At 39.3% G+C, this 25232-nt stretch overlaps 1 non-coding gene across 1 annotated transcript; it reads left to right on the forward strand.

Moving 5' to 3' along the window:
* The first annotated feature begins 24155 nt into the window (after nt 1–24155).
* Nucleotides 24156–24367, forward strand: LOC132649408 (small nucleolar RNA SNORA73 family). The gene has a single exon (XR_009587842.1). It is a non-coding gene; the product is annotated as a small nucleolar RNA SNORA73 family (small nucleolar RNA).
* The last annotated feature ends 865 nt before the right edge of the window (nt 24368–25232 follow it).

A 25232-nucleotide genomic window follows, 5' to 3' on the forward strand; every position in this document is an offset into this window, starting at 1 on the left:
TCATTTTCACTCTTAGAAGCCATAAATACATGATGGCACTCATGCCTATCATGGCAGCCTGCTAATTGTATCTGATTGTAGACAAAGCTAAAAGGTATTGTCATATCTCAGACAACACAAACTTTTAATTATAAATCTGGATGAACTATTTAAAATTTTTATCAGCTAATCTCTTTTCCAAAACTGTCCCAAACCCTCACTTTGCTTATTACAGTTAAGCATACTTAGAAGCTGATTTTCTTAGATAGCATGGGCTCATCACATGGCTCCATGTAGTAACAAAAAGCAAAATGAAAGCTTGGCATCTCTTCCTTCATTTTGACCCAAAACATCAACAATAGTCTTTGTATGGACCCTTTCTTCTTGAGCTACCCTAAGTTTCAGGATGAGCAAAGCATCAAAGAACAGAATACCCCATACTAAGGACAATTATTATGAGAATGGAGTTAATCCTTTGGTAATAAACAGATTGACAATTTAACCACTTATCACACAACTTTGCAGAACCAGAGGTAAAACAATGTCAGATAATGATGGGTAGGACTGAACCTTCACAAGATTGCTTCATTATGCATGTCTTTCCTCTGTTTGATTCTCATGTTGGTAGTCAAAAGACAGACTTTGGGTTATTCAGTCCCTTTATGTAATCCTTCCTCCAGTGTGGCCATACTGAATGAACCTCTCTCTGCTTTTTACTATTACTTTACTATTACTATAACTTAATACATTAGGAATAAGCAGCCTATACTTTGTTTGCTGGAGCCCAGGGTTTAGATTTGAAATCTCTGATAACAACAGGCAAACTATATTGTTCACCATCCTAGAGAGACTATCAACTTAGCTTCCAGCCTAATGAGACCTAGTAGCCAATAAAAAGCAAAAACAAAACAAAAACATTATCAATATCCAAGACCTAAACTTTGCAATTGGCTGCAGGCTAAGACTGAAATGAATTCTTAAATAAAAGCAATGAGATTAGAAAGCAATGGTAGAACTGATACCATACAAACATATTTTGTAGAACTAGCCCAAGCCGGAAGTACTCAAACAAGTATTTCTGAGTTAGCTATTTCTTACTCTTTAGTCCAGGTGCAATTATGACACCAGTAAGAAGGTTCTTACTGATGACAAATTTGATGAAAGTGTTGCCAGCCTCTTTCCCACATAAATATTTTTTTCACGTGGGAAATATATTTTACCAGTAAATAAAAAATTTAAGAAGCTGTGAAGATGGCTCTGCCTCTAAAAAGACTGTGGTAAAACCACAAGGACCTGAGTTCTGACCCACCTACCACATTCAACATCAAAACCAGCTACAGGGGTGTGTACCTATAATTCCAATGCTTGCGAAGTAGGGATAGGAGGAACCTGGGGCTCAGTGGTCTGCCAATCTAACCAACCAGTGATCTTCAGTTTCCATGAGATACCATGTTCAAATGTAATGAGAAAACCCACTGAGAAAGACACTTGACATCAACCTTTACCCTTCATTTGTACCCCTTCAACACACACACATATACACATATACATATAAACACACAAGCACACACAAACATACACAAAAAAAGATGAATTTATGCAAAGACAGAAAATAAGGCTAAACCCATAAGCTTTCAATTCTGTCATTTTTTTCTTATACTTGAGTTAAATAAAACATATCTTTGAAACTGACTTTCTTGAAACAATATTACCAACAACTGAAAATTTTATTCTTATCAAAATTTTCATTAAGAAAACTAAAGGTGCAGGGCAATTGGGTTAACTTAACTGACCATGCAATTATCTTCAGCAAGACATCTCTTAAAATAGCAAAAAGAGTTTCCCTGTTCTTTTAAACTTCACTTTACTCACTTGTGTCTATTAAGTCTACTCAAGTGACTGACATATTTTTAAAAGTTGTGGTTTGGGGGCTGGAGAGATGTCTCAGAGGTTAAAAGCACTGGCTATTTCCCCAAAGGTTCTGAGTTCAATTCCCAGCTACCACATGGTAGCTCACAACCATCTATAATGATAACTGTTATCTTCTTCTGGCCTGCAGGTGTACATGCAGACAGAACATTGTATACACAATAAATAAATAAATAAATAAATAGATAAATAAATAAATAAATAGATCTTTAAAAAAAAGTTGAAGTTTTCAACATTGTGGGCAACATTATCTTCTTGACTGAGAAGGAAAAATGTGGACTCCCTTTGAAATAAAACCTGCAGCAAAGTCGTAGGCTCAGCTCTGTAAAATGTCATTTACTGCCAGGAATTCATGGTGTCCCTAGTAGGAACTGCAATTTCCTGTCTACATCTCCAGACCTCTGTGCAAAGGCATAGTTTCCAGGGAGCAAACCTCAGAGGACGTCAGCACTGGGGGAGCTTTCTACCTCATGACCTAATTATGATGCTTCCTTCTCTAAACTGGAATCATTTTATTCTCATTCTCAAGCTCTATGCTGCATTTTCTCCATGAGTTCACCCTGATGAAAGTTGGCATCATTACAATTCCTATCTTTCCTTCTCTACTCTCCTGAGAAACAGACTGCATTAAAGCCCTAGGCTGTTGACATACTAGAAAGTCTGCACTATTTTTGTCTAAGGTTTTTGACCTTTGACAGAACAGTGGATATGAACAATGTAGGAGAGGACACTACAGACATGTAACGTGAAGAACATGTTTCTACAGAATGAAGCAAACTGCTCACGACTTGGACTTTAACCCAAAACTGATAATTCTGCAGGCTTGCAAAATACAGTCTGAGTTTGGTTGTTTTTTTTTGTTTGTTTGTTTGTTTGTTTGTTTGTTTTGTTTTGTGTGTGTGTGTGTGTGTTGAACTTTAGTATATAGTGTTGTGGAAATATGCCGGGCAGATGATTCCATTTTAGAAAAACAAGGAAAATGGTGGTATTGTGTGTAATATCAGCATTTGGGAAAAAAAGTGCCAGGAAAGTCAGGAGCTCAAGACTAGCTTCAGCTCATCAAGTGTAAAGCTAGCTTGGGCAACACAAGAATGTTGTCTCAAAATAAATAAACAGCAAGACAAGAATGACCAAAACAAAGAGCATGACACACTTCTGAATAGAGGAAGAACTGGCTAGCTCCTTTTAAGAAGGAGATGATTCAATAACTAGTGAACATATTTTTCCGGAAATTTCATCATGGTGAATTCACTGTGTGGAAGCTACAGGGAATGTGGAATAAAATAAAACAGCACCATGAGATCATCCCTCTAATATAGCAGAATGAAGCAAGCATTAAAAAGAACAGAAGTGCACACATAGCAATTTGAGGAAGTTGAATGTGCATGTGGTAAGAATGGAATGTGCTAGAAAAACAGGGAAGTGCTAGTTCTTTATCTACAGGCCAAAGTAAAGGTACAGAAGAACATTTTAAAATCCAGGTATCTGACTAGGGTATTAATTGTTTAGTAACGGAATTAAATCATGTTCATAGCTATCCAGGTAATTTTACATTGGACAATTCACTAAGTGCTTTGGTCACTTTTATTTTCCCTGACTAAGAATGTTAAAATTCATGAGTTTTAAATTCCCTCATAACATTATGAGTCCAAGATTCTAAGGTATTCTGAGCAATAATAATAGAAATAAAAGTAATTATCCCTGATCTAATTACGGTGTAATTAGGAAGCAGATGATGTTCGAGGGCTAATGGGCTGCTGCTGATTTCCCTACCTGCTGATCCTGGAGCCTGTAGGATGTGCTCACAAATGGATTTTGAGTTTGAATTAGCACAGTGATTACTAGACATTGTTATTCTGTCTCCCACCGTCTGCTAAGTGGCATTCAATTAATCATAGGAAATGCTGACTCATAGGTTACTGAAGTCTTCATTCAGACAAAATATGTCCATTCAAGTCAGATTCACAGAAATTCTTAATCAAATGTATGCTCACAGAATGGAACCTATATGAAATTAAGAAGCCACTTGGCTTTGCATCCTTCATTGAAGAGACTATAGCCATGTTTACTCAGCATCAATATCTTTATGTTGCTTTACTTAGAATAATTTTCAAAAGTCCATACGTTCCTATCTGAAAACAAAGTCTAATTCTAGGAACAATACAGTCCAATGTATTGCCCGAAGCTTTGAGGTAGGTAAATATAGTAATTAAGTAAGTCTTTAATAACTAAACAGTACATACCAGGTCAAGTCTTTCAGGAATGTTAAGTATATGGGAACTCTCAGAAATAATCCTTGTCATAGGCTGTGACACACACTTTCACAATGTGCCCTAAGACATATTTGTTTGTCAGTAAAGTCATTGACTTGTTCTTTTTTAAAAAAGTAGTTTTATATGTCATCTAATCAAACGTTGTGGCCCAATATTCCACTTTTTTTTTTAATTTTTCTGTAGACTGGCAATAACAGTCTCCTTTCTGGTCTTCTTTGTTGTCAAGATGAGGAGTTAAGTGGGACTTTACACCCCATGTACAGAACATTCAACTCACTGGACTAAACATTTTCAGTGGAAGATGATTACACCTCAGAGAAGGAGTGACATGGTCAGATGGAGTCACATCTTACCTGGATCTCTTCAGTAAGCCCCCTGAGCATCAGCCTCCCAGCCCTCACTGACAAAAAGTGTTCTGCAGAGCAGATTGTTCTCTTGTGGCAGCAATAAATAATTGATTTCTCATGCTTAGTTCAAAAACCTATATAGTCTACAAAGGGCCCACCTGGAGGAGGTAAATGGTTTCATGAAGAAAAACAAATTATATTTTCCCTTCTCAAGTGAAGACCATCCATTTTAGAAGAAACTTTTACATAATCATTACTTAAAAATACAGCTTTCATTTTTTTTCCTTTACCACAAGAACTGTCTTTTATTTGTTCAAACTTATAGGGATTAGCCGTAGTTTCTCCTCATCCCACAATAACAAATCTATCTTGGGGTATGCCTTCCCAGGGTCAACATAATAAAGACAATGTGTTAGGCCTTTCACCCCACGGGAATACAAGCTCAGTCAGAAAATAATAACTTTCCTAGTCTTAGGCTATAAGGAAAAAATATCTAGTTAAATAAAAAATGTCCAGAGCCACCTTGTAAATGTCCAGATCAATCATTTTTACCATGCCTTGGGTATTGAAAAATTCATGATAGTAGCTGACCCTGGGTGTCTTGATTCCTTAAAGTACAATTTTCTTTATTGGTGAGCCAGCATGCCATCTATCAGATGTAGGTGTGTCCATCCACACAGTAAAATCGTTACCAGATGATTTTGTTTACATGTGCGGATCAAATCTTTAAATACCAATATAAGATGGTAGATCTTCCCTCCTGTTTAAAATTATAGTACCAACCAATCTAATTAAATAAATACACCTTGAGGTATACTACACCAACAGCTACAAACCACAAGAGAAAGAAAACAGGGCTGTGTAGTGTAGCTCAGCGATAGAATTACTGTCTCACATGAGAAGCTCACAGCCTAACCCTCAGTACCAGTCAATGCATATAGCTCTAGATTTCAGCAATGGAAGACGTTGAGTATAATGGTAAACAAAGCACTTAGTTGAGTACTTACTAAGTGGCTAAAAAAAATGAGTTTTAATTACATTTGTTGGCTGTATTAAAATGACAGAGACGTTGTGCTGGGCTTTCTCCAGAACAACATCCTACATGTGTGTGTTTCACAGGTGTGGGAAGGCCAGGAAACAGAGGAAGGCTATTTTAGATAATCTGCATGAATTCCCATCTCAGTGGCTGACAATTAGAGTTTGGTGTATGTGTTCTGACCTAAAGCAATCTTTTTTTTTTTTTTCCACCTGAGTCAAGAAACTATAAAAAGTTTGGGTGGATCTGAGGAGCCAAAGCTATTTTTACTTGTATACTACATGAATTCAAATAAAAACTATTTTTAAACCCCCCAAAAGAGAAAACTATACAGGACTCAGTCCTGTTTGAAGCAGTTCAACTATTTCATATCTCACCAGCTTTCTCTTTAAATGCCAAAGAATCCTGTTTTAGTTTTCAGTTCAAACAACTCAACTTTAAGGAATGGTTCCACTGACTCCTGAACTTCAGCTTTTATCTTGGTTTGGTGTTGCTTTTGGTGACTGCATCCAATTGGTTTCATTTCTCCTTTGGTCCTGGACATTGAGCCATATCTGTTACATCCCATGACTTAAATAATCCCTGAAACCTCCTGAATTCTCACCCTGAGAATTGATTAAACATACATGATTGCAAGAATTAAGAATTTCCCATAACCCTGATAAGTGAAAGAGAAACTGAAGCTTCTAAGATTCAGATTCACATCTCTTACTTAGAACATTTGAAAGTATTATTTTTCAAATTCAAGAATTGAAACAAAAAGTGGGCCAGTGAGATAGCTGAGCTCATAAAGGCACTTACCACTAAGTCCAAAGACCTGAATTCCATCCCTAGAACCCACATGATTAGAAAGAATGGACTCCTTCAAGCTGCCTTCTGACTTCTATACATATGACACAAATATGTACTTTCCCATACAATAAACAAACAGATAAATGTTTAAACATACACATGTACACACACAAAACTTATTATGTGTATTTAAAGAACTACATATAAAATGTAGAAACACTTTTATCTCGAAGACAAATTACATTTTAATTTCTATTACCACCTTAGCTAGTATATATTTTTTTTAAAAACTGAATAAGCCATGGTACACCTCAGTTACCAATGTCCAACCATATAGCATGTTGATTACATACTAAAAACTCTGACAAAATGATTTAATACATGTCTTAATATAAAAAGAATAATCCCAGATATAAGATCAGAAAGAAGGAGAGGAGGACCTCCCCTATCAGTGGACTTGGGGAGGGGCATGCATGCAGAAAGGGGGAGGGAGGGGGGGCTGGGAAGGGAGGAGGGAGGGACTTATGGGGGGATACAAAATGAATAATTTTACATAATTTTACTATAGTTTCTGTGATTTATGATGCTGAGTTGACCGTGTTGTACCACCTTCCTTTTTAATAAAAGTTAAATAAAAAAAAGAAATTGGTTTATATTTTAATCATACTTCTCTTACAACTATTTTTGGAGCTGAATCTAATAACTACGCCTGCCTTGTGACCTTGTTAGTACACCAGTTCATTTGTGTGTTCAATTAAAACACACAGAAGCATCACTTCAATCAAGAAACTTGTGACTCAATGATAGAACATGATAAAAAAAAATTAAAGATTACATGGTTCTCAAGCAGTACAATTAGAACTGGAGGAGCGCATTTTGTGAGTGCAATGGACACTATAAGATGAGCCCCAAACCAGTGCATAGTACATTTACCAATATTAAGAGCACCCAACATTGGGCAGAAAGACAGCCACTCCGACCACTACTTCTCCTTCTCCTCCTTCTCCTTCTTCTCCCCCTTCTCCTCCTTCTCTTTCTTCTTCTCCTTCTCTGTCTCCTTGTCCTCTCCTTCTTTTCCTTATTTTTGTTTATATTTTGAGGATGGAATCATGATTTAAATTGCTTACTGCTTTTGCACAGGACCATAATTAAGTTCCCAGCATCCGTGTCCGGTGAGCCACAACTGTCTATAACCCTAACTCCAGTGAATTCAGTGTCCTCCTCTAGCCTCCATATGCATTCTCATGATACAGGTACACACACACACACACACACACACACATGCACACTCATCGGTAAGAATTAAAATAAGTAAAATTTAAATGTACTCTGTTCAGCCAATATGACAGAAGTAGGATTTGTTAAAGCTGCTAAAGAAACAAAGTAGAAATCCCTTCTCATTCCCACCATGAGCTAGAGGCTCTCTACTCACTGGCCCAGGAGACACTGGCTATTCCTCCTTCAATTCCTATCATCAATGCAAAAAAACAAAAACAAACAAACAAAAAAAAAAAACAGAAACTCAAAAACAAAAGCAAAACAAGCAAACAAAACAAAACTAAAAACAAAAAAAAAAACATTACTTTCTTGACCTGCCTCTAAGAACTACTTTTCCTTGTTATTTTTTTCTGAAAACAAACAAATATTTTTTAGCATGTGCAAAGTTTCTAAACAATGAGCATTGAGTCTATTTTGATACTCTATAATCATGACCTAGCACAATATGTGAATCTGAAACCAGCCAGACATTCCTTCCCCGTAATCAACCACTTTCTTATTGCACGTAAATCCAGCACCACAAAAAGAAACTCATTCCTGGCACCATATGGAGGTCCATGGACCTCTGGCTAAATTTTGTAGTCAAAGGTCCTAGGGGAAAACTGATCTAGTGATTATCAAGCTAGCTGTGATAGATGAGAAGACTGTCTCAAAAGAAAGAGAAGGAGAAGGGAGGGAGGGAGGCAAGGAGGAAATAAGGGGGGCAGTAGGTTATTTTTCTCTCCTCGATAGAGAGAAAGGGGAAATGGGTGACTTCTCTTAGTTAAGCAGATTTGGGCTGGCCATCATCTCACAGGCTCTTGACTTTCTCCACTCACTACTTCTTAGTGTGACTTGTTTTGAACTGGGTTACCAATCTCTTGTTAGTTTGTTCTTTCCTTGGTTGGATGTTTATAACTAGCATGTCTGAAAGCCTGAGGCTAAGATACAAATCACATAATTTTACTATAGTTTCCGTGATTTATGATGCTGAGTTGACCGTGTTGTACCACCTTCCTTTTTAATAGAATTTAAATAATCTCTTAGCTAAGCATACACACTGCTCAAGACCTTGGCTGTATTTCATGTGATTGTTACTAATTTAGAGTAAGGAACTCCTTTTTGTCTGGCTTATCAGACAAACAATTGATTTTAAGGGTCACTTTTCATTGATTGTAAACCATCTCCTTTCAACTTTCAAAAAATGGCATATTCACTATTAATGGCTCCTACTTTGGAATCTGATACCAAAAAAAAAAAAAAATTGTTTTTATGGCTGGCTTTTAAAGATCTCCTTTGCCATGCTCTGAGCAAATCTCTTTTCCTGCTTTGTTAGTGTTTGTATATGTTACTTTTGTTCATTGAACAACTGTGAAGACTTATAATCCCAAAAATGATTAATGTAGTAAAATCCTATAACCAGAAGGGGAATTGATGCTGATCATTAATTTATATGATCTTGTTTATCCTTATGATTGATTCAATTTATATCTCATGGGCTTAGGGATTTTTCTTTTCAAATTTTTATATGTTCTATTAGCTGAGTGACATGTACACAAATGTGCTCATGAATGTGTTTGTGTATGTATTTCAATTTTCATTCATGATTTAGAATGTAGGACAATATAACCTTGATCCTCTTGCATGACCTTCATCTTATCATCCACATAAAAGAGTGATTTAATAATGTAGTTCTGTGTGTTTTCATTCTTAATTTGTAGAAACAGCGGCATATTCATTTGGACCTCTTGTGATATGACTACGAATGTATGTTGATGATGGCATTGAGGGCTTGCCCTCCTTATGTGGCAATATCATTTTCAAAGAAAATGTACTCTAGATCTGGGAAGATGTCTCAGCTGATAGAGTGACAGCTGAACAAGCAGAGAGTTGTAAGTTTGAATCCCCGAGCCCTACTTAAAATGCAGGTGCCTTTGTGTGCATCTGTAACCTCTGCTGCATAGGCAGAACTAGAACTAGGAGGATCCCTGCGGCTCACTGGCCAGCCAGCCTTAGTGAAATGCAAAGCAGTGAGTTCAGTGCGAGACCCTATATCAAATGATAAGTTGAGCAACTGAGAAAAATCATCCAACGTCCACATCTGTCCTTTACACATACGTGCATATGTGAGTGCATGTACCCCACACATACTCATGAACACATGCACAGGCACACAGGTACAATAGATACATGTCCAGACGCAGACAGAAGAATGTGTCTTTAACGGATCTGTGAGGAAATACGTCAGCTAAATTCCCTCTATTCTCAGCATATAGTGGAGCAATAATTATATAATTTTCTTAGAAATACCCAAAACATTTCTTTTTTTTAGTTGTTATTTTAGTTTCTATTCCTATCAAAATGGCAATTGTAGAACAGTCTCCAACAAGATAATATTTTAGTAATTTGTACAATTTTAAATTGGAAATGCATGTGTTTGAACTCTGGAAGAAACATTATTTTTAACAGACAGCTTTAGAAAATAGATTAGTTGAAAAGCCTACAAAGAGCTCTATAGACAGGGTTTATACAGATAAGGCCAAAATAAATTACACAATGCATACCCGTACCCATGTGCACTTTGAGACAATATCCTTCACAATTTCATTACTCACTACGACCTCTTTATTCACAAAGATAGAATAAAATCACTCTACCTATCTTTCTTTTATGCCAACCATTTAATTATAGAGTCCGGATGAATCCATTCCTGGATGAATGTTACTATAGCCATGGCCTGAAAGCTGTCTCAGGTATTCTGTCTTTTAACTCTTCATCTACTCTCATCACACCACAGGTTAAACTGTAATCAGAAGCTACACACCTGCAACCTCCCACCAACAGGGCTACTTAAACATGACCTAAACAAGGGTGAGAATGAGAGACATGCTAACGTGGAAGGAGAGAGCCCATGAGACTCAGTGCTGTACAAAGAACTGAAGGCGACTAAGGAATGCTGGGAGAGGAAGAAAGTCTTCTCCAGGAAAGAGCCCTCCAACTAGCTATCCAATACCAAAGTCAGCCTGAAGACACGCCTACAGTAACATTATATGTGTGTACTGTATATTTAAGAGTATATAAACATACACATTTAACAAAAATTAAATATAAAAGGGATGAAATTGAAAGAGAGCAGCAATGGAAGTACATGGGAGGGTTTGGAGATATGGAAAAAGAAAAGGTAAGTCATGTAATATTACAGCTATTTTTATAAAACTGCATTTGTTTCTCAGTTTCTGCTATCACACAAATAACTGAGACTCTCTTATATTTGTTTAATAGTAAGCTTCACAACACAGTAACTGATGAGTTCTTCCTCTAGTCTTAATCCTGTAAACTAATCTGGTTTCCTCACAGTGTATATCGCAGAGATACTTGCACTTCTTAGCTTTGCTGATTCAGTTCCTTCTCCTGTTGTTTCTTTTTTTTTTTCTTCTATTGTTTTTTTTTTTTCAATGCAGTTTATTCAGGAACCTTGAACAATCATCTGACCCTGGGGAAAGCCAACCCACAGCTTAAATAGCCTCTGGGTAGCCAACCCCAGGGTGCCACGTGGGCAATGCAGATAGGTCCACATACATGGAAGCAAGCCAGATCCTCAGCCTTAGCCAAATGTGGAGTTGTTCGTGAGAGAGAGCACTCACCACCGGGAAGGTGGAAGGCGGAAACCAGCTCCCTCTTTAAGGCTCGGCATTACGCAGCTCTCTACAGTTCCCCCTTTTTGTTTTAGACGCATCAGGCAAGAGTAGAGGTCTGATCTCTGATATTAGAAATAAATTGGGACTTTGTACTGATGTTCATTTAGGTGTCATCCACCCAAAGAGTATCAGACCCATCCGATACCTTTTTCTCAGAGGCAGGACCTGGGGCATCAACCCGCATGCAATCAGACATGCTCTTCTCTGGGTCGAAAGAGGCTGACCCTGAGTATAGTGCTTAGCCTCGCATCCTGAGCGTATCATTTTAGCTTTTTATGGTAGCCAACGATGCTTGGGGAGACTGTCCTGCTTCAATGGCTGTAAAGGCCTGAATGGTCATGGCTGCATCTTTGACCTCTACTGTGGCTCAATCTCCTACTTCCTCTTCTAACTCCTTTTCCCCTCACTGGAAGGAAGCCCTATTCTCTCCCCTGCTCAGCAATTGTCTGTAAGCTGTTTTATTGGCATATAAGGGGACAATGGAGAACAGTGTTTATACAACACTGAGACAGGAAATTCTCAGAATAAGGACGGCAACCATATATGGGGAGGTACAGAAATCAGCATTTGAATTACACAATAACCTGATGCCTACAATGCAATTATATTATAGCCTTAAAAATGTTAAATTTAAGCATCCTCCCTAGATCCCTCCTTAGTGTTTAGCTTCTTTAGGTCTGTAGATGGCTATCCTATATTATACAGCTAATATACACTTATAAATGAGTATGTATAGCATGCCTTTCTTTCTGTTTCTGGATTCCCTCACTCAGGATAATCTTATCTAGTTTCATCCATTTGCCTGCAAATATCATGATTTCCGTATCCATACCTCTGTTGAGGAATGTTGTTTCTCTAGGTTGTTCCCAGATTCTGGCTATTATAAATAAAGCTGTTGTGAACATAGTTGAGCAAACATCCTTATTGAATGGTGGGACATCTTTTGGGTATATGCCCAGGAATGGAGGCTTAAATCTCATTCAGAATGGCAAACTGATACACACCAGATGTGGTGGAAGAGAGGAAACAAAATGGGAGCCTACTATAGAGGAGCTTCTAAAAGGATCCACCTGACAGGAGATCAAAGCAGATGCTGAGACTCACTGCCAAATTTTGGGGCAGAACACAAGGAGTCTTATGGAAGAAGAGAGGGGTGGGGATAGAGGGACATGGAGGGGACAGGAGTCCTACAGGTTGACCAACATAGCTAAAGTATCTGAGCCCAGGTGGATCCTGCAGAGACTGATGCACCAATGGAGGATCATGTATGGAGAAAATGTAGACCCCCTGCTCAGATGTGGCCACTTAGTCTCCATGTGAATCTTCAAGGGAGGGAAGCAGGGGCTGCCTCTATCATCAACTCAGTTTCTTGCTCTTTGATCACTTGCCCCTGATGATACAGCTTTGCCAGGCCACCAAAGAAGATCCAGATAGTCCTGATTTGACTTAAGAAGCTATGGGCAGATGGCAATGGTAGAGAACTCCCCCTTTCAGTGAACTAGGGGAAAGGGATGAGGGAGAGAGGAAAGGAGGGTGGGGCTGGGAGGAGTTGAGGGATGGGTCTTCAATCTGGATATATAAATAAATTATATATAAAAATAAATAAATAAATTGTGAAAAAAATAAAATTAAAAAAACCACAAGAAATAAGGGTGGAAATTATCCGTTTCCAATTAGTTTCTTACCACAGGCCAGTTACCTACCTTGCTGAGTACCACTGTTCTCCATAAAAAATGAGCTTTGGAACTTCCCAAGATACCACTGAGCATGGTTTGTGTTAACCATCTACGTCTGGGCACAGGTCCTGTCCTTAAGAGTGGTTTTCATACCCAGTGAGACTCTTTTGGATAAAACTTAGTTTTCTTTTTCTTTTTTTTAACTTAAATCATAAGTTAAGTTCTCTTTTTTATTCTTTATTAATTACACTTTATCCACTTTATATTATCCCTGTGGTTTCCTCCCTTCTCCCATCCCAGTCCCTCCCTTCCTCCACCCTCTGCATGCATGCCCCTCCCCAAGTCCACTGATAGGGGAGGACTTCTTTTCCTTCCTTCTGATCCTAGTCAATTAGGTCTCAACAGGAGTGGCTGCATTGTCTTCTTCTGTGGCCTGGTAATGCTGCTTCCCCCACAAGGGGAGGTAATTAAAGAGCAGGCCAATAAGTTCATGTCAGAGACAGTCTCTGTTCCTATTACAATGGAACCCACTTGGATACTGAACTGCCATGGGCTACATCTGTGCAGGGGTCTTAGGTTATCTCCATGCATAGTCCTTGGCTGGAGTATCAGTCTCAGGAATGACTCCTGTGCTCAGATTTTTTGGTTCTGTTGTTCTCCTTGTGGAGTTCCTGTCCATTCCAGATCTTACTGTTTCCCACTTCTTTCCTAAGATTATTTTTCACGTGTAACTGGTTAACAAAAGGAGATAGCTTCTCGGGTTAGGTTTGGAGGTTTGTGGCCACTTCTCCTCTCAGTGTTGGGACCATATGTGGTTCACGCCCACGTATACTCCATGCATGCCTACATACAGCCACAGTCTATGTTCAGAAGGCCTTGTTTCCATGGTATCCTCAATGCCCTAGTGCTCTTACAGTCTTGCCTCCTTTTCTACAGAGTTCCCTGAGACCTGAGGTGAGGAATTTGATGAATACAACCCATTTAGGACAGAGTGTTTCAAGGCCTCTCACTCTCTGCACAATGTCTAGTTTCAGGTCTCCCTGTTTGTTTCGTCTGTTGCAAGAGGAAGCTCAGCCAAGTCACTACTCTAAGTGTCTAGAAGAAGGCTGCTAAGAGTCATTTTATGACTACATTCCTTCAGCAGAACAGTAGTATTTGGTTTTCCCCTTAGTTCCTGACCTATTTGGTCTCAGGCACTTTGCTACCAAAGCAGTGCCAGGGATGGATTTCATGTCATAATGTAGACCAAGAGAAGTATTTATTTTATTTTATTTTGCCTTACAGGTCTTTTTCATGTATGTTATAACTTCCAGGTTTTTGTGGGTTTTATGAGATTCCTGTATGCATGAACATGTTTCTCTGTGTCTATATGTGTTACTGTGCTTTTACTTTGGCTCCTGGAGAAGCTGTAGGGAGAGGAAACTGTAGTCAGAATATACTACATAAAAATCTATTTTAATTAATAGAAAAATAGTGGAAATTTTGATCTTAAGACTGGGAAGTTATCTAAATGATACAGTATTTATTCGGCATGTTCAAGAACTGGACTGTGAACCCTAGTAACACACAGACACACACATGGACATGTAAATGTACACAGATATATTTATTATACTTTATGTGAATATATACTATATATATTATATATCATGTATAAAATACATGTTTACACTATTGGGGATTAAGTGCAGTGATGCAGTTTCTCAGCACATAAAATTTAAAGCATAAATAAATCTTTCTCTTTTTATTGTTCTTCATGGATCATTTCATCCTGAAAGAAAAGATTCCGGTCCTTTAGTGGCTTTCTAGTTGCACTAATTTTTGTCAGCTCCCATCTGTTCATGTGCTTTGCTGATATTAAGAAGGTAGTTGAAAGCAAAGTTCTGCCTCTCGATGTTTTAAGTTCAAACTGCAGCTCCAAAGTGAATGAGTGTGATTGTGTTGATCAGGGCACAATGGACATGAAAACAAATAAACCCACATACTATGCTATCCAATTCAGGAGCCACTAAGCTAAAATAGTGAAAACATAGAGAGATAAAGGGAGGAAACTATAGGAAGAAATAAAAAGGAATGAGAGAGATTCAGTAGCTCTGTATCCAGATTGTCTGGCCATTGCTTTGCTGTTCTCATTACCCAGTCATGCTCTGTACAATCATCTGTGGACTTATACCAGTTCTGAGACCTATTGCTGAATTCTGGAATCATAGTTCTAGCTGAGGCATCCTCTGCTTGACTCCAAGGGTACCTTGGAAGAGACACCATTTCTTAAAATGTCAGTGATACCGTAGCTGCTGATTTCTAGAACAGCTTTATGAAATAAAATGATTGGTTCTCGCATTCTTTCCTATGAACACTGGTTCTGTGGTGTTATCAATACAATGCCTAACGATGCTCATTGTCAGTAAACCCTTCATTCCGAGCCCTCATTGTATCAACCGCCTTCCCACTCCATCATTTTAGTATTGTGCTCACAAAAGTAGAAAGTGTTTGTCCACATCGCTCAGACACACAGTTATAAGCTTGGAATTTTTTTCAGGTCATCCTACTTCATTGATGATAATATTCCAAATACATCTGTTCTTTCTTGATGGAATGTGATTAGGTAAATTTTCAGCAACATGAAATGACCTTTCCTAAGAACGAAAGAAATTTACTATCTATTTTTCAAAATGTACACTCTTACATTATAGGGCTGCAGAGATGGTTCAGTGGTTAAGAGCACTGTCTGCTTTTCTAAAGAACCTGTGTTCAACTCCCAGCACCCACATGGCAGCTCACCACTGTCTGTAACTCCATCACACCAATGTACATACAATTAAAAAAAATAGTTTTAAACTATTTAAGTGCCTGAAGTCTTATTGTGCTTTTATTTCTGGCTGATTATCTTTAGCCATGAAAGTTATTTTTAGCAAAGAAGAATCAATAAACTTAGAGATAGGAAACATGGATTAAAGTTTTCCCTCAAGAACATTATCTTATAATCCTAAAATAAATTAACAGCGAAGAGAAATTTTTCACTGTAGAATGCTAAAGGAGATGTGAACTATACAGAATATTTTGAATATATTTCAATGGTTCAATGTAATTGAAAAAAGACTTATTTCTGAGCATTTAACTTTTAACTTTATTTCAAGGGCAGTTCAAATACCGCTTTCTCCTAAACAGTCTTTTTTTTTTAATGCTTCTATTCTCTACCAGTGATCTAAATGTACTTTGAAAAGTTACAAAATATTGTCTTTGTTCTTGGTAAGTTGGTAGGTATCTCGATGCTCAACAGAACTAGGTGGATGTGTGAGCGAAAGAGAGAGAGGAAAGAGAGAGAGAATGTGTGCGTGTTTGTGCATTTGCACTTAACAAATATGTGGGAATCATAGAATGTATAAAATTAATTATACATTTCTCTTTCACAAAAGCATCAGATTGGAGTATGTAACTTTTATACAACAAGATCCCCCTATTTAACTATGACTGGTCTGGAATTAGCCATGTAGATCAAGCTGACCTCAAATTCACAGAGACCTTTTGTCTCTGCATCCTGAATGCTGGGAATAAAGGAATGTACCACCACACCTGCCATGATGATTAATTTTAATTGCCAACTCGACTGACTCATCTAAGAAACACCACTTGGGTGTGTCTTTGAGGAAATTCCCAGAAAGTTTTAACTGCGTAGGGAAGACCAAACTGGTGTGGGTAACATCATCCCACGGGCTGGATTATCAGCCTAAATAGAAAGAGTTTGGGAAGAAGTTTGACATCAGTATTGATCTCCCTCTCTCCTTCTCTCCTTCTCTCTCTCTCTCTCTCTCTCTCTCTCTCTCTCTCTCTCTCCCTCTCTCTCTCTCCCTTTCTGTGTATGTCTGTTTTTCTCTATCTTTCTCTTTGTCTCTTTCTCTACCTCTCTCTCTCCCTCGCTCCACCTCTGTATCTATCTGTCTCTATCTTTGTCTCTTTCTCGTCTCTCTCTCTCCCTCTTGACAATCTGTGTTTGTGTGTGTCTCTCTGTCTCTCTCGTGCACACTCCCTCTTCTCCTGCCTCCTCTGCTTCATGACTGAGAATGATAGATGAACAGCTGCCTTACACTACCACCATCATGCTTTTCTTGCTGTGGTGGACTGTACCCCTATCAAGCTCTGATGTAAGATCTTCTTTCCTTAAGGTGATCTCCTCAAGTATTTTGACATAGTAACAAGTAAAACACCATTCACAAAAATATGAAGTAATAGAATAACATCACACATATGGCCAAAATGAAAGAGTGTGTATCTCATACGCACAGAGAGGTAGTGTGTTAAAACTCCATTAACAAATATCTTGGAATTGTTCTGAGCATTACTTACTACAACCGTTAATCCAGAACCTAGCACACAGCATTCACTCAGGAGGTGGTCATTAACACTATCACCCTTAGCCTGCCTTTCACTAATCCACACACACATTCAAAGAGTCATGTTTCACTGAAACTAAAAGCTTAGAATATTGGTTTACTATGATGGAATTGAATGGGAAGTACATGTATTACACAAAGCACAGGGTATGATTTTAGAATAAGTGATCGATCAGATTTCCCTGAAGCAAACTACAGGAGACATTCTGCTTTGTTGGGAAAATCTCATTATGAATGCACAGACAGTAATCATGGTGAAATATTGCAGGGACCAGGGGCCATACGGAACACATTGCCAGGAATAAAGGAAATGAGAAAGGAATATGCTGACCACAGTTATGTAAGAAGACATTTCAGGCTTTAGAAGATGTAAAATAAAAACCCAAGTCTTTATTCTCTTGATCACTGTTGAAACCAATGTTAGGGGTATTCTATTTTTGCTCTTTGGTGATGTAAAAACATGATAATGATGAGAGGTAGTTTATAATACATACTACAAGGGAGATAAAGGCAAATGATTACTGGATTCCATATGTGACATAACTTCTCATTCTCACTGGCTTAGTCCAAAGCATCTGGAAAGAAAAGTATTTTATACACGACAGGGCCTTCTCCAAAACTGTGGACAAAATGTGTGCTAACCCTGTCCCCTTGATCAGAGGCAAGTTTTTCAAACTGTCTTTTTTTTTTCCACCTGGATCAACATTTCTTACTGTAACTACAGTGTGGTTATTGAGGAAAACAAAACAAGCTTGATTGTATACTTTTACAAACTCTTCTAACCAACAAACACATTTATAGGATGGCAGCAAAGAGGAATCTTTTCATAATGGTAACTCTTCTTTCTTTAAAAGGAAATTTGTCAGGGTGAAGATATGGATCAGTGCCAAGAATTAATATTCCTCTTGCAGAGTGCCTGATGCTTTTCCATGCGTCTTGGTCTAACAATTCACAGCCATCCGTGACTCCAACTCCTGGGGATCCAATGACTCTGCCCTCTCTAAGCACCTAGAGTCATGTACACACAGACACAACTATGTACAAATAATTTAAAAAGAAAAGAAACCCATCAAAGAGTCCCCTGTAGGAATAGGAACACTTTATTCCTTATTGTCATATTTTATTCACTTATTTAATTGGATGAAACAGACATTAAAATTCCAGATTAGTCATCATTATGCATGGGATATTATCTTCTAATACTTTCTGAACTAAATAAGACATAGAGGCAATTTAATTCTTTAACTTTTCTGACACCTTTTCTGACAACTGGGGAGAAAGGGATTTTATAAACTAAAATGCCTCATTAGTCTCAAACTTTGAAACAGGGCCAGAATAAAATTGTAATGGAGGCCGAGTGAGCAACGTGGCCAGGTGGAGGCTGTTGTGAACACTTGAGACCTCAGAGCTGAACAGATTCCCGGTAGAAGTAGGAGGGCAAGGTATGAGTGGTGCCCCAGGCCTCTGGGTGAGGTTCCAAACCGTGGTGACACATGGGTGAATTTCCCACTATACGGCAATATGGCAAGTGAAGACACATACCAAAGTAATACTGTATGACTGTCCTTCATGCTATTGACTGCTCCGTTGTAGAAAAATAAAAGAAATGTTTGGAACTACTGCCAGTGATACAAACAGGCCAGATACCTGGATGTCAGGTCCTCCCTGACAAGTACATGATACCTGTGTTTTGTTCCCATTAGGATTTACAGCCTGGCAAGGCACAACACATAGACATAAAGTGGAGGCCAGAAACAGAAGCCCTACGCAGTCAGAGGAGAGAGAAATCTACTGTGCTCATTCATCACAACTGCAGCTCGCACAGCCTGTTCTATTGGCTCAGCTTCAGACAGGAGAACAGGACGCTGGGCCTCCCGGGGCTCACACTTTAAGTCTGTCTTGTAACTGGCTTGTCTTGCTCCAGAATTGTTGTCACCTCTCTTTCAAAGGTCAGCCTGGTCAGGCTGCTGGGGCAGAAAATGCATGAGGACCGCAGGCACTAGAGCAAAAGATGAATAAGCAGGCACCAGGAAGAGAAAACAGGGGCAAAGGTGGTGTTGTGCCTGGGAGGCCATTAGCGCAGTTAAGAGAGGGATGCCTTTCTCTGGCTGCTCATACCTCCTGGTCATCTTTGTTCTCTGGCCCATGCAGCGTTCTTTCCAGGTACTGGGGACTCCCGATTGCATGTTTTTGAGAAGTAATAAGTCATTAACTTCTTTATAAAACATCTTTACTGGGTGCCTTGTGCTACAAAAGGGTACATTTGGAGCCAAGTGGATAGAGGCAGAGAAAAAGAAATAGACTGCCATGTACCTAAAGAAGATGAGCGGAGATGGCTGTGATTGGTTCAGTGTATATGTGTTAGGAGGATGTTTGCAGAGTATGTTTGCATGTGTTGATGCAGTAAGCGAGTAAATGTATGTAAGGGCCTCTGTGTCGTACAGTGTTGTCTGTGTTGGTACAGTGAGGGGGTACAGTGTGTGTGTGCATGTGTGTGATGTGTGTGTTTGTTGTCACAGTGTGTGTATATGTGAGGGTGTGCTTGCACATTGGGGGTACAGTGTGTGTTAGCACAGTGAAGGGCTAGAGTGTGTGTGTGTGTGTGTGTGTGTTGTTGCAGTGTGTGTATGTGTGTGTTTGAGCTGGTGCAGTTTAGGTGTGTTGGGTCCATATATGTATCAGCATGTATACTAGTGCAGGGTGTATTTGTGTGTGTGTGTTGTTAGAGGGTACAGTGGGGGCATGCAGTGTGTGTGTGTGTGTGTATTGGGGGATGCTGTGTATGTGTTGGTTCCATATATGTGAGCTACAACATGTATGTGTTTTTACAATTTGTGTTAGTGCAGTGTATATATCTGCATGTGTGTTGGTGCAATGTGTATATGTGTGTGTGTGTTGGTGCAGTGTGGGTGTTTTTCAGAGGGTTAAATGTAATGCTGTGTGTATATTGGTAGTGTGTGTGTGCTGGAGCACTGTGTGGGGTCACAGTGAGTGTGCATATGTGTGAGAGTGTGCATAATCAGTGCAGTGTATGAAGGTGGGTGGTGTTTACTTGCTCTTTGTCTCTGAAGCAGAAGTGAAGGGAAGTGAATGTGAGGACAAAGGAGGGCGTAAGAGAAAATTGTGGAGAAACCACAAGCAAGTCAATGCTGAGGAAGGTGTAGAAATTTTTAAACGTGTGTTCTTGTATATAATGAAGCTCACAGCAGCACCATATCTCCTGAGGTGGAGTCAGGAGCCATTTTACTGCTACTTCAGTTGAAAAATGATGTATTGTCTCTGGAAGTTTGTAGTCATTTGGATGATACTGTCATGTAGAAAGTGGTTGCAGGGAATTCACCTGTGCCACACTTCCGTTGTCATCACTACTTCTTTGCCCTTGCTCTCAGTCCTGACTCTGAGCTAGTCTTCTGCACCTGCACATACTCTCGCCCACGTCCACATTCAAAGAGCACAGGCTAGCTGCTGCCCTGCGGCCTCAGCACCTGACCCTGCGGCTGGGGTTTCTGTTCCACTGTGCGTGCTGTTTGGTCTTTGTTTTCCTGTTTTCATTTCTGTTCTTGTTGTGCTGCTCCTCCTACGTGATTCCTACCTGCGCATCAGGTCTCAGGAGGTCAGTGACTCAAGCAATCAAATCCAGACTGTTGAGCATTCTTAACAAGTGCAGTCTATGCCATTGCAGCTGAGTATCCGGGCTTTCTCCCAGTGACATCTATTAACTAGTTACCTACATAATTACTTGCAAAGTGTAATTCTTTGTCTGTAACACCAGTAACCTGACTGTGCTGATTGTGTGTGTGTGTATGCATGTGTGTGATTTCTGTGTTTGGGAGAGAGAGGAGGGTGGAGGAGGAGTAAAGGAAGGAAACAAAAATAAAGAAGGACATAGGAGAGAGAGGGAAGAGAAGAAAAAAGAAAGTAGTTTCTTTCTCGTTTCCAAATATTCATGTACCCACCTGTTTTGATTGTAATTGTATGGAGTGATTGTATTTATTCCCTAAACTTACCTCTTCCTCTTTCCCTTAAAATGTGTGACCATGCGAGGCATGTGTCTGAAGATGCTCCCATTCACTTCTGTCTTTTTTACTTTTAAATGAACACAACTAAGGGGTTTTCTGTATTATTCAGAAGACAGGCTGAAAACAGGGACAGATTCCTAGGAAAATATCTGGCGGGGGGGGGTTATTATTTGTTTTGAAGACATGGTTTTTCATCTTAGCAAAGTCTTATGATCTGTCCCCCCACACCCCAAGTGTTTTACAGATATTTGTGACTGTGGACTTGGAAGAAAATTGACTCAGTGATCCCAGGAGACAGTATGGGGACATGGGCAAGAGTTTATGAGAAAATATCATGATGATCCAACATACATGCTTCAACAGATGCCTTGTTCAGATCTTGTTTTTTTTCTTTTAAATTTTTATTTATTTATTGTTTATTACAATGTATTCACTTTGAATCCCTGCTGTAGCCACCTCCTTTTTCTCCTCCCAGTCTCATCCCCCCTCCCTTTTTTCCCTCTAGGCCCCTCCTCTAGTGGAGGTCCTCCTCCCCCTCTATCTGACCCTAGCTGATCAGGTCTCAATGAGGACTGGTTGTATCCTCTTTCTCTGTGGCCTGGCAAGGCTGCATCCCACCCTCCAAGGGAAGGTTATCAAAGAGCTGGCCACTAAATTCATGTAAGAGACAGCACCTAATCCCTTTACTGGGGAATGCACTTGAAGACTGAGCAGCCTATGGGCTACAGCTGCACAGGGGGTCTAGGTCCTCTCCATGCATGACCCTTGCTTGGAGTATCGGTGTCTGCAGGTGCCCCTGGACCCAAAATTTTTGGCTGTATTGGTCTCCTTATGGAGCTCCTGTCCCCTCCAGGTCTTTCTATTTCCCCCTTCTCCCATAAAATTCCCTGCACTCTGCCCAACGTTTGGTTAGGAGTCTCAACATCTGTTTCATTACCGTGCTAAGTAGAGTCTCTCAGAGGCCCTCTGTGGTAGGATCCTGTCTGTTCCCTTTCTTCTTCCTCTTCCAATGTCAAGCCTGGTTGCCCTTTGGAATGAGGATTAGCATCTTCTCTAGGGTCCTCGTTGTTGTTTAGCTTCTTTAGGACTATAGATTTTAGTATATTTATCGTATATTTTATGTCTAATACCTACTTACAAGTGAATATATACCAAGCGTGTTTTTCTGCTTCTGGGTTACCTCAGTCAGGATGATCTTTTCTGGATCCCACCATTTCCCTGTAAATTTCATGATTTCCTTGTTTTTAATTGCTGAGTGGTATTGCATTGTGTAAATATACTGCAATTTCTGTTTCCATTGCTCAGTTAAGGGACATCTAGGTTGTTTCCAGATTCTGGCTATTGCTAATAACACTGATATAAACATAGTTGAGCCCTTGTTGTATAGTTGAGCATATTTTGGGTATATGCCTATGAGTGGTATAGCTGGATCTTGAGGTAGCACTATTCCTTATAGTATGAGAAAGCACCAGATTAATTTCCAAAGTAGTTGTACAAGGTTGCATTCCCACCAGCATTGGAAGAGGGTTCCCCTTTCTCCACATCCTCTCCAGCATGTGTTGTCACTTGAGGTTTTGATCTTAGCCATTCTGGTGGGTGTCAGGTGAAATCTCAGGGTCATTTTGATTTGCATTTCCCTGATGACTAAGGACACTGAGCATTTCTTTAAATGTTTCTCTACATTCCATATTCCTCTATTGAGAATTCTCTGTTTATCTCTGTATGACATTTTTAAATTGGATTACTGGATTTGTTGGCATTTACCTTCTTGATTTCTTTATATATTCTGTATATTAGCCCTTTGTCAAATATAGGGTTGATGAAGATCCTTTCACAGTCCATAGGTTATCATTTTGTTCTATTGAAAGTATCCTTTGCTTTACAGAAGCTTTTCAGCTTCATAAGGTCCCATGTAGTGATTGTTGATCTTAGAGCTAAGCTGTTAGTGTTCTGTTCAGGAAGCTGTCTCCTTTGCCAAGGAATTCAAGGCTCTTCCCAAATTTTTCTTTCAACTGGTTTAGTGTGTCTGGTTTTATGTTGAAGTCTTTGACCCACATTGACTTTAGTTTTGTGCAGGGTGATAAATATGGATCTATTTGTACTTTTCTACATATAGACATCCAGTTAGACCAGCACCATTTGTTGATGATGCTATCTTTTTTGAATGTATGGTTTTTGCCTTCTTTGTCAAAAATCAAGTGTTTGTAGGTGTGTGGGTTTTTGATTTGATTCCATTGATCCACCAGAACTTGCATATGAAAAAAACAAAAAACCCAGAATTGTTAAAACAACCCTGGACAATAAAAGATCTGCTCGAAGTATCTCCATAGCTGATCTCAGGCTGTTCTATAGAGCAACAGTAATGAAAATGGCTTGGTATTGTCATGATTCAGATCTTAAATCCAATATAACTCCAAGTTGGGCCCTGGTGGTATCCATACCATGGTCCTCAATGGGCTCCCTATATGGGGTAGACATGTGTTGGGTCTCCCCAGGAATGGTGTATCACACAACACTCCTCTTTCTGTGTATATTTAGCACCAAGGACTTTTGTTTCTCTGAATCCAAAGTGCATATTCTTTTGACTCTTGGGACAGGGGCTTAGTTTATAGGGCTACTGATAATCTTATGTGCACATCCTATCCATTGACATGCATTATTCACCCACTGAGACCAGCATGTGTCTGTTGTTGTCTTTTTATTTTCTCTTTTGACTTGCCACAGTGTTGAACAGACAAGAGGAATTGATATCTATAAACTGATGTGCTGTTCAAAAATGAAGAGCTCTTCACTCTCCCTGGGCTCTGTCCTAGTGGCCTATGGGAGCATAGGGCTTGGCCCAGTGATGTACAGTCCCTTTCCACAACATTGGAGATGAAGCTGGGCTTCGAGTTCATGCCTGCATATTCCTACAGCTTCTCAGAGTCCTGTGGACAGTGACTGAAGAGACAAACCATGCAGGAAACATAAATCTAAAAAAAAAAACTGAAGAGCTCTGATGTCTCAGTAGGGTAAGCACAGCCCACACTTTTAGGTCAAGTCCTCACAGTAATAGGTGATTAGTAGCCACCTTGAGCTTACAATTTTTAACAATTCTAAAAGCCTTTGGCTAGACTCCTTAAAGACAGTCTTTGAAGTTAAAAATATTCTGATTTCACCATAAAACAACAATAGATATGAATGAACAGCTGATTTGACAGTTGCTATACAATCCCCACTTTGAAACGGTCTGGTAATTGTGTGATTAGAAAACAAGGAATTACTCAGGAGATATTTGCATAAATCTCTCACCACAAGGGAATGTTGAATCATGTGGAAGAATCATTTCTTCCATGCATTTCATGCCATGCTTTCCATGCCAGTGAGTGAAGTCATACACATCCTTTCTCTTCCCTATTCCCTCACAATCTGCTCTTACTGCTGCCTATCTCTAGCCTAGGGGACTGCTGACCACATGGACTCTATAACCAAACATCTATGATTTCATGCGACCTATCTAGTTTGTTCATTTCTTGATGTCTCCCTAATTTATATTATTGAAATCATTATCTTCTTTATTTACTGTCTAATGATCTTGCCTCTAGATAGTCCTGGCTCTACACTCTTCTATCACTTCCCTTGCTTTTCATTGATCCATCATCTCCCGAGGTCTTCATTTCATTGTTCCATCACTCTCCTGGCTCTTCACTGTGCCATCCCCTGCCTGGCTATTCATTATGCCATTGGTTACCTCTTATCTAATTACACCTTACCTGTACTCTGGTCCTCTACAGTGTCTGGAACAAAAGCAAATCTATAGTTACAGCCCTTACAGAAACACTCATATCATCGTTGT

This window comes from Meriones unguiculatus, chromosome 19, assembly GCF_030254825.1.
Source record: "Meriones unguiculatus strain TT.TT164.6M chromosome 19, Bangor_MerUng_6.1, whole genome shotgun sequence".
NCBI classification, from domain to species: Eukaryota; Metazoa; Chordata; class Mammalia; order Rodentia; family Muridae; genus Meriones; species Meriones unguiculatus.